Here is a 10505-nt window from a genome sequence, read left to right as displayed (position 1 = left end):
AATTAAAGAGCTTTAGCCTGGGATTCAGTGTTCTGTGATGTGACGCACCTTCTGTGTCAATTCCATCTCCCAGTTCCTTTTCCCAACCTCAGAGGCTCAAACCATTAGAATTCTGAATCCCCTGCATTTTCCTCTCTCTGTACTTTGGTCCATTAACATTTGCTCTGTCTCAAACACATTGTTGCTACCTCTGCCTATCAGAATCTGACTCAGTATCCTGGCCAGCCTACCAGAAAGCCCATTCGAAAACATTTTCCACCATTACCCAAGAAGGAATCAATCGCTCCCTCTCTCTCTTCTGACTTCTAATGAAATACAACATTTTACCTTTCATGGCATGTAGCATGTGGTATATGATGAATATACATCTACTTTATATATAGCCTCTGAGTGCAGGGATTTATTTGACTGATTTATTCATCTTTCATAACCACTAGGAAAGGAAAAAAAAAAAAGAACAGTTGAAGCCCAATATCTATGTTGGGTAGAAGGATCAATGCTTGTATGATCCAATTTACAAAAGCTTGATTTATTTTATTTTGTTATGTTGCATAGAGAGGGCCATATGTATGACTAGGGCTTATTGCCTGAGTATGTGAAAAACTGAATCCTGTATGTATCAGATAGTACAACCCAGTAGCTCTTATCTCCATACCCTGATGCAGGTAAATTGTGCATTACACCTTTTATTACAAATTGCTTTATGTAGGATGATCTCAGCTGAGATAACAAATTACCCCCTATGTATAATAACTTACCCAGGAGGAAGTGTGTTTCTCAGATAACTCTCTCTGACTTATAGGCAGCTTTTCTCCAAGTTGTGATGGACAGGCCCAGTCTCCTTTCATTTCTGGCTTCAACATCTGGCTCCGATTTGCCATGCTCATTTGCTTCAAGGTGGTGGGAAGAGGAAAAACGCTGTGAAGGGTTCACACATGATTCGTTACCAACTTAGCTTAAGAGTGAAACACAGCAGTCAACATTGATGAGAACTAGTCACATGATCACACTTATATGCAATGGGGGCAGAAAAAGTAAGTGCCTTGTTGGGTCTCCACTTCTCAGCCACGAGTCTATATTATAGTGGTGCAGTGTGAACTTTGCAGACAATTTGCCCCTGTGACTACCAGACGGCCATGCACACCCTTTTCCCCACACTTAGGACATACTCACTCGACTCTTCATAAGACACCATCTAAAGCATTAACCAGTCATTGCATGAACTAAAAGTTCAGTTCAAGATTTCTGAAAGTGGTGCTTTATGGAGACCTACACATTATTACAAGGTGTGCTATCAGCCCCTATCTCCTCCTCTATACACAATGTATAATGGAGGAGCCTCCACAGGATTGCCACAATTCAAGCTGCCATTCAGAAAAAAAAGTGCAATGAGATACATGAACATTACCGGCACATAGCACTGATAAACACCTGCTTACCTGGGCTGGTGAAGACTCCTGCCCTGGTAGTGGGGCACATTCTTTGATAAGACTCTGAATTTGCTTACCTGAAACAATGCCCTTTTCCATACTTCTTTGTAGTTTCTGGCTCTGCCCTCCGATAGGATCTTCCTGGCCCTTCTTTCATCAGCGACCAGTCTGAGATGAAATCGGAAAACATGTTGACCTTTGGGGCTGCACTATTTTCAAAGCCTACTTCTTAACGGTCAAGTTCAGGGGTTTCAAAGTTATTGAAGATAAGAGGCTCCTTTATCTGCTTATTGTTTCTCTGGCAAACCAATCCTCAAAATTTAGAAGGTTCTTGAACTATTTCCTTTTACTTGTTTCCATATACAGGTAACTGTGTTCAAAGCCTTTCTAACTTCAATTCTGAGGCCTGTCTTGTGATTTTTTCTTTCTTGATCTTTTGCCGCCATCTCTATTATTTAATGGTGGATAGTTTGTGGCCATCTGAAATAACTTTAGTGGGAACGTAACATCTTTAATATGATGTTGGCAACAAACCTGAATGACTCTTTTAAACTGAGGAAATGCATGTGGCTTTTGTTACTAAAGGGCTTTTTCAGTTTTGTTTCTTACCACGTGGGTGTCTACAAAACATCATTTTAATCTCCTTTGAAATCCCACATTTCTGAGTATTCTCTATTTCCCTTTAATTTCTATTCAGAAGCCTCCAAATACTGAAGCTCCACATCCTGGATCAGAGACAAACGATAAATCCCCTATTGCCTGCTTACTGTCCCCATAGATTCCATAAATAGAACACAACAGTTGCTATTTTATACCACTAATTTAAAGTTTGTTTATCATGTAGCATTAACAAGTGGAAATGAATGTGGTGTCTGGAAACTATGATTGGCAATAACATTAATCTAAACATGTGGCATTGGCTTTGGGACTAGGTGGTAGACAGAAACTAAGAAGGGCCTTGAGGAAACAATTAGCAGAATCCTGATGAGCCCCAAGGAGGCTGTTGGAGATAGCTCACATAAAAATGAAAAAAAAAATATTACAGGAAACTGGAGGAAAGGAGAAATATTTTATTTAGTCATGAAAAGTTTAGCAAAACTGAGGTCTGGACTAATGTAGAATATAGAAAAATATCATCTAAGGAGCTGATTGATTTTGCTAAGGAGAATTCCAGGTGAAGTGCTGAAAATATCAACTGATTTCAGCATAAGGCACAGAAAAAGAGAGCTGAGCTAAAGGAGGAATTACTCAGCTTTCAAGAAGAACCTAGAGGGAATATTAAGGACCTAGGACTTTCTGGATTTGAAACCACTAATTGTTTCTCATCCCGTTTCTCCCAGAAAGGAGACTCGGACAAAACTAAAAGCATATTTGCTGCCAGTAAAACATCTCAAGGTAAAGATATATCCAAGCACAGAACTGTGAGACCCTTTTAAACCTCAGATAGTTTTCAGATGGTTCCTTATGTGCCCTTCGTAGTAATCAATAGACCTTCTCGGTATTTTAAGGATAGATCTCATAAACTGTGTGAAACAATAGACCCTCCAAATGCATTGTCTGTCAGTTACCATACAGGGACCAAAGGTTCAGAAGGGCCTCTCTTGAATAGATTTGAAGTGTGCCTTTTGTCCAATAAAGTGTAATGCAAAAATGATGCATAAAGAACTCAAAAGATTTTTGAAGAAATTAAGCCTAGTCTCAAAAGGATAGATAATGAAAAATGAAGAGGCCATGTTTGTGCAATTGGATGCAAAACATCTACAGGCAGGAAAGCAGGCTAAGAAAAGTACTCAGCTGTAAACACGGGCTATTTTTTATGGGGGTGGGGAGGGGAGGTGACTCAGAGGGAATAACCAAGAAACCAGAGGACAGAACCAAAAACCATAGAGAATCACTCCCAGGTAGCAGAATGGGGCTTTTATGAAATCACTGGCAACTCGTGCCTGGTTATTAGAGGTTTATGAGGAAGTGAAATGATAAAAATTATATGTAGACAGAGTTATTCTGTCTGAATGTATGGTGCTGACGTATAATGTTGAAAGCAATACTGGAAGAGTAGACACAAGAATGCTAATTAGAAGATTATTATAGTAATTCAAGTGAAATAAGATAGTGTCTTTCACTGAGGAATTAAAGTGGAGGTGATAAAAAGTGGTTAGCGCTAGGGTATATTTTGAAGATAGAACCAAAAGAATTTGCTAATGGGTCACATGTTGGGTGTGAGAGAAAGCGTGGAGTCAAGGGTGATTATAAGGTTTTTGGCTTAACATCTAGAAAAATTGGAGTTGCCATTTTATGAGTTGGGGGGGTGCAATAGGGGAAGAAACAATCGTGGGAGGAAAGGATGTCAAGAGCTCAGTTTAGGACAGAAGAAACTTGAGATTTTGATTAGATATTGAAATGAAAATGAGGCGACGGCTGTATGTGTATAAGACTCTAGATTTGGGGGAAGTCTGACTAAAAGTCTGACTAGAAGTTTATCAGTTTTACTAATCGCCTCAACAGTATAGATATGAGCTATAAATTTGGATGGAGGGGAGATCACTAAGGGAATAACCACAGGTTAACTCCAGAATAGGTCCAAAGGCTAAACCCCTACAGCTCTCCACGGAAGAGGCATTTACAAAGAGAAGACGGAGCATCTAAGAGGGAATTGTCCTGGAAGCCTAATGGGGGAACAACATTTTATAGAGGAAGGAGTGTTTAACGTATGAAATGCTATTGATATGTAAAATAAAATGAGGATTAAGAATTGACCATTGGTTTGAGCAAAATAAAGGCACCTCTGACCTTGATAATAAGTTCTGTTGTAGTCATGAATGGCACTTGATTAGACTTTATTGAAAAATAGAAGGAAATAAATTGGAGTCAGTATGACTAGCCTACTCTTTAGAGGAGTGCTGGCCTAATAGGAAGAAGTGAACGAAGAAAAATCAAGGAAGATGTGGAATCCAGGAAGCATTTTTTTTTCTCTGTTTTATTTTTCTGAATGGTAGAAGAAATAACTGGAAGTATGTAAGCTATGGGAAAGGTCTACTCTAGAAGGAAAAGTAACATTGGAGAATTCAGGACATTGATAAAATTGCTGAAATAGCGTTCTTGAGAAGACAAGAGTAGATGAGATAGTGAGCACAGTAGGAGGAGTTGGTCTTTTATTTCTTAATAAAAACTGTATATATTTAAGGTGTACAACATGATGATTTAATATATATAGAGAAATGATTAGCACAGTCAAGCTAATTCACCTAGCTAGTTAGCTCTTAGTTAACATTTCATGTGTATGTGGTGAGAGTACCTGAAATCTACTCAGCAAATTTCCATTGTTCTTATTCTTGCAATGTCTTTTCTGGTTTTCTTGTTAGGTTAATGGTGACTTCAAAGAATAATTTGGAAGGTATTCCCTCCTCTTTAATTTTATGGAAGAGCTTGTATAGAATCAATACTGCTTTTGTTCTTTGTTCAAATCTTTGGTAGAATTAACCAGTGATGCCACCAGGGCCTGCAGAGTAAAATTTTTGTCAGAGATTTTTAACCTACAAATTTAATTCCTTCAATACACTAGAACTATTCAGATTATCTATTTCATCTTTTCTATCTTTTAAGGACTTTGTCCATTTCATCTAAGTTGTCAATATATTTGGCATAAAATTTTTTTATAATATTTTCTTACTATTTTTGTAATTTCTACAGAATTTCTGGGTTGTTACCACTATCATTCTTCATATTGGTAATTTATGTCTTCTGCCATTTTGTTTCAATCAGTCTGACTAGAAGTTTATCAGTTTTATTAATCTTCTCAAAGACTATCTTTTGGCTTCATTGATTTTTATTCTCTATTGCTTTTCTATTTCATTATTTTCTACCTTGATAGTTATGATTTCCTTTTTAATACTTATTTCCTTTTTTTTTCTCTTCTTTTTCTAATTTCTCAACATGGAATTTGCAGACATTGGTTTGAGATCTTCCTTCTTTTAACTAAAGAAGAACTTTTTCAGGATCTGTCTTTGGTGGAACACAGAGAGTTCTGCACAGAGAAGAGAATGAAGCACATCGGTTGATGTGGTGGTGGGAGCTGCCAGAGGTCTTTTAGGATCATTTGTACTTTCTCAGAAAGGGTGTTTCCTTATCTGAGAGAGAGGATGCTCAATGAGATGAATTTTTAATACGGTTTTTGTTTTTCAATTTCTTATTTATGTTTTTAGATGGGCTTTGTAATGTGGATTTTGTACAGGAGAGGTTATAATATTATATTAATTTTAATGATTGCCATAATTATTTTGTCATCTTAGATTAGGCATTCAAGTTGTCACAGGCTAATGATTTGAGTTTGAATATCTTTGACAGGAGTTGTAGCTCAGATCGCAGACATATTTCAGGACACCAGAATACTTGTGGGAAGGTGAAAAAGTGGAACAGCTGACATTTCATCTCTTCTTCCCTATAAAATAAGGTGTTCTTATACTCTCACCGTTCTTTATGTATGTTGCATTAAGAAGTGCATTCCCTGTGCAATCTCATTTTGAATCTCACAATTCTCTGAGGTGCTTATTAGGTACGATCTCATTTTACACCTGGGTAAACTGATGCTCAGCAGGGTTAATGAATTCTCAAAAGTTGTACAAAAGTTAAAAAACTGGGACAGAAACCTGGTTCTTCTCACTGTGTGATATCTACCAAGACTGTAGATGGCTTGATCAATGGATACTGACACATTTTCCTAGAATCAGTCCAAAGGACACCAAAAAATTAACACAATATAAGCTTGCATAGCATTTACATTCTTATGTGGAAGAAAAACAATGCAGTCATTTAACAAAGCAATTACAAATGTGTTAGGAAGGAGTAGTAGATGGTCCCATGAAAAGGTACCATGACTTCTCTCCCTTGTAGTCAAGAGTTATGTATGCTGTAAGAGTGAAGTCTGCAGAGACTCAAAGAGACACGTAGCTCCTGCGTGCCTCGTTAGGATGCAACCCTGCAACACAGGACATTTCCTCTCCTAAAGCGTAGTCACAATGCTAAGGAGTCTTAATTGTCCTTGGAATGCTGATGTAGGAGGAGCTTGAGTAAACGTGTCATCATTGGAGCTAAGCTATGATCTCATACACAAACGTATCCCCTTGATATTCATCCTTGCTGAAGAGCAGTCTTCTGTGTCCCTTTCTCACTGCTAGGAAATGTTTGGCAAACTGAGGAATTGAGCAAGGCCCTCACTACTGCAATATACATATTTGATACATATTCCATGATTACATTTTTGAGGTAATATTGGTTAATAATATTACGTAAGTTTCAGGTATAGAACATTATAATTTGATATCTGTATACAGTATAGCATGCTGGCACCAAAAGTCTGGTCTCCATCCATCACCATATATCTGCCCCACTTCAGGCCTTTCACCCTTCCCCCCACCCCTCCTCCTCTCTGGTAACCCCGAGTCTGTTGTCTGTATCTGTAAGTTTGTGTGCATGTATGGGATATAACACAGTACATATATATGGGGTTCGGAACTATCTGTGGTTTCAGGAATCCACTGAGACTCATGGAATGCATCTCCCGTGGATAAGAGGGGACTACTGTACATAAAATATATTACCACTCAAGTTGATTTAAAAAGAGATAAGAAAGCAGAGAGAGCCTAATTCTTCCAGCAAAGTCTATATTCTTTCTAGCTGAGCTCGCCCTATTGAATCCTAAAAGGATAGAAAACCAAAATAAATCCTTAATTTATAGTTCAAATGGGAAGATAAAAAAGTTACATATGCTAGTATACAGATAATTAAGAAAAATTAATTCACCCTACTTTAGATCACAGGGAAATATGGATAGAGTCTGCACACTTTTAACTTGAAATGATAATGGGAAAACTGAAGTCTACAATCATAATATAGCCAAAGAAAAATTTAAGAGAACAACATGCTATACAAAAGAAACAGGATGAACACTATCTGAAAGTGAATATAACTCAAGGAACCAAATTATATTTTGTAGTACTTCACCCTAGTATAAGAACAGGGTTAATTATAACACAAGATCAAGAAACCACATAATTTCACAGCAACTGAAATGCAAAGGAAAATGAAGAGAATGCATGTATTCAGTAGCTATTTTGATACTCTCATTCTATAGTTTGCACGTTATTCTATTGAACTGTTTGTGTTTTTCTTATTTGTCAGTAGCAGTTCTTCATATAGTTCTGATATGAGTTACTTATTGAATATATGCATTGGAAACATTTTCTCCTAGTTGGTGTTTTACTTTTTACTCTACTAATGGTGTATTTTGATGAAGTTCTTCATTTTAATATTGCAGTTTACCATTTTTATTTATACTTAGTGGAGGTTTTTTTTTTGCCAGTTTAAGCAATATTTGCATACTCTAAGTTCTTGCACATATATTTCCTTTCAAAAGATTTTTTGAATTTGTTTTTTGACTATTAAGTCAAATTGAAGTTGAGTCAAGATTTGTTTACTCCCATGTGTATATCCAATAGCTTCAGCATAGTTTAATAAAGAGTATCCTTTTATAATGTTATTACGGTGTCTTTTGTCATAAATCAAATGACTATGTATGGATGGGTCTATTTCTGTACTCTAAATTCTATTCTCCTGGTCTATTGGTCTATCTTTGCATCAGTAGACTTTCTTTATTGAGAATAAGTCTTGTTACCTGGTAGTGTTAAGGCCTCCAGCTTTGTTCTTGCTCAACATATTCTTTACTCTTATTAGAGTTTCACACAAATTTGAAAATCATGCTGCTCTTTTCTCAAAAAAAGCTTGTTGCTTGAGTAAGATTATATTGAATCTATAAAACAATTTAGAATGAGTGTACATCTTTACAATATTGAAGTTTTAAATTGATAAATGGGTACATATTTCCATACTTTAGGATTTCTTTAAAATCTTTGATTAATTTTTTTGTAACATTCAGGGTAGAGATTATACATACTGTTTGTTAGAGTTGCTTTTCCTTATATATTTATTTTTGATATTCTGGGAAATAATACCTTTTCAATAAATTTCATTTTCAATGTATTTATTGCACACATTCAGAATGTAATTTCTTCTTCATTTGTATATTGACCTTGTATTGAATAAGCTCTCATTTCAAAAGTAGCATGTATATATGATCCTTTTTATGATATCATTTCTATCACACTCTTAATCTGTGTACTTAGTTTTTAAGAGAGATAGAGAGGAAGATGAAGAGCTCAGGAAAGATTTTCCTCTAAATTTGATGACATAAGTCTTGGTTGTAATGTGTTACACAATTTTATTTTTTAGTTAAAATTTACTTTTCTGTATTTTTGAATTCTTGTTAAAAAGTATATATATAGTAATACCTTGGTTTGCGAGCATAATTCGTTCTGGAAACAAACTACTCGTATTGCAAGGCATTGCTCGTTTACCACGTTAAAATGTGTTAGACATGTTTGCTCGTCTTGCGGAACAGTCGCAAACCAAGTCACTCGCAATCCAAGGTTTTACTGTATTACTTTTTAAAAGTAAAATAATATTAAAATACAAATTTTAAATTTAAATTTGAAAAATCAGTCACAATGTAGGTTTGTTTGTTTGTGTTATTTCAATGAACCTCTAGGTGCCTACACATACCCATACTTCAAGTGATTTCTAATTTCTTTCTGTTTGGATAATAAATGATAAATAGCTTACTCAAGTCTGTCTCTTTGAATTGACTAACATTCTTTGGGTAAAAAGCAGCTGAAAAAGAAGAGAAGGGAAGGGAAGAAAAGGGAAGAGAAGAGAAGAGATGAGACGAGACCTCTATAGAATTGTAACAGTTACGCTTAGTCTGGTAGTTAGAAACATTTTCCAACTCTCCCTTCCAATGTGAGACCCGAATAAGAGATCAGCATGGAATATGTTAGGAGATGTCACCTTCCTGGGAAGAAGAAAAATAAAATCAGGAAGTGCTGGAATCTCTTTCCATCTCAAAATCTTCCCCTTAATAAGGGTTCAGAAATGAGGATTCATAAATAAGCAATGAAAAAGGGCCCTCTTTCATCTACTTAAGGTTTTGCCCCCTTTTGTTACTCACTGTACATCCCTATTTAAACTTTTTTGGAGCTCCACTTCTCCTCAAAATCAGGTATGTGTTATTATTATTATCATAATTTTAAGTGACGAGAAATCTACAGCTCATCAAGCATTAGCGACTTGCTCAAAATCATATCGTTGGCATGTGATGAATTGGCCCTAGGTCCTGTGCAAGTTATTGGTTTAAACAGCAGTGCTTTACTGCCACCTTGTGGGCAAATCGGGTTGGTTACAAGTCCTATAAGAGTATTATGGTTGAAGTCGGGCTTTAGAGAGTGCCTATGGCAGATGAAATAAAGTGTCTTATAAGACATACTAAAATAATGATCTTTTAAACAGGTCATATTTTAAGGATACTATAAGAGAGATAGGATTGTGGTTGGGGGAATAAAATGCAGGCTGAGGTAACAGTGAAGAAGAATATCAAAATAACCTATTAAAACTTGGTGAAGACTTGGATGAAATACATGTTCATGGGTTTAATTTATATTTAAGATAAAATAAAGAATATATATATTATAATATAAACATTATAATATATATAAATTATATACTGAAATTGATTTTGAGTGAGAAAGGACTCGGAGTAGTTACATTGACTTTCATTAAATAAAAATGTGGAGGAGCACATTTAGAAAGAAAATAATAGGACTTACATTTGATAGATTGATTTTAGAGATTCTGTGAGCCAATGAAATTAAAGTATCTAGTATCTGATACTATAAGATGGGTACAGTCTTATGCTGAGGATCTGTGAGTTATAAGTATACAGGCAACAGAGTAGTTACAGATATGAGTGGGATCATCAAACAGAGGAAGTATGCTGGGGAAAGAGAAGATAGCAATGACAAAAACCTGGGACTCGTCAATAATTAGAGGATAAAAATAAGGGGAATTAGACAGAGGGATTTCAAAATTCAAAATGCCATAGAGAGAGGGGGAGAAGGAGAGGGCAAGGGATGGGGGGAGAAAGAGAAAGAAAGGGAGAGAGAGAGAGAGAGAGAGAGGAGAGAGAGA

Source organism: Hipposideros armiger, unplaced genomic scaffold (assembly GCF_001890085.2).
Source record: "Hipposideros armiger isolate ML-2016 unplaced genomic scaffold, ASM189008v1 scaffold_1367, whole genome shotgun sequence".
NCBI classification, from domain to species: Eukaryota; Metazoa; Chordata; class Mammalia; order Chiroptera; family Hipposideridae; genus Hipposideros; species Hipposideros armiger.
Note: the sequence above shows the minus strand (reverse complement) of the source record.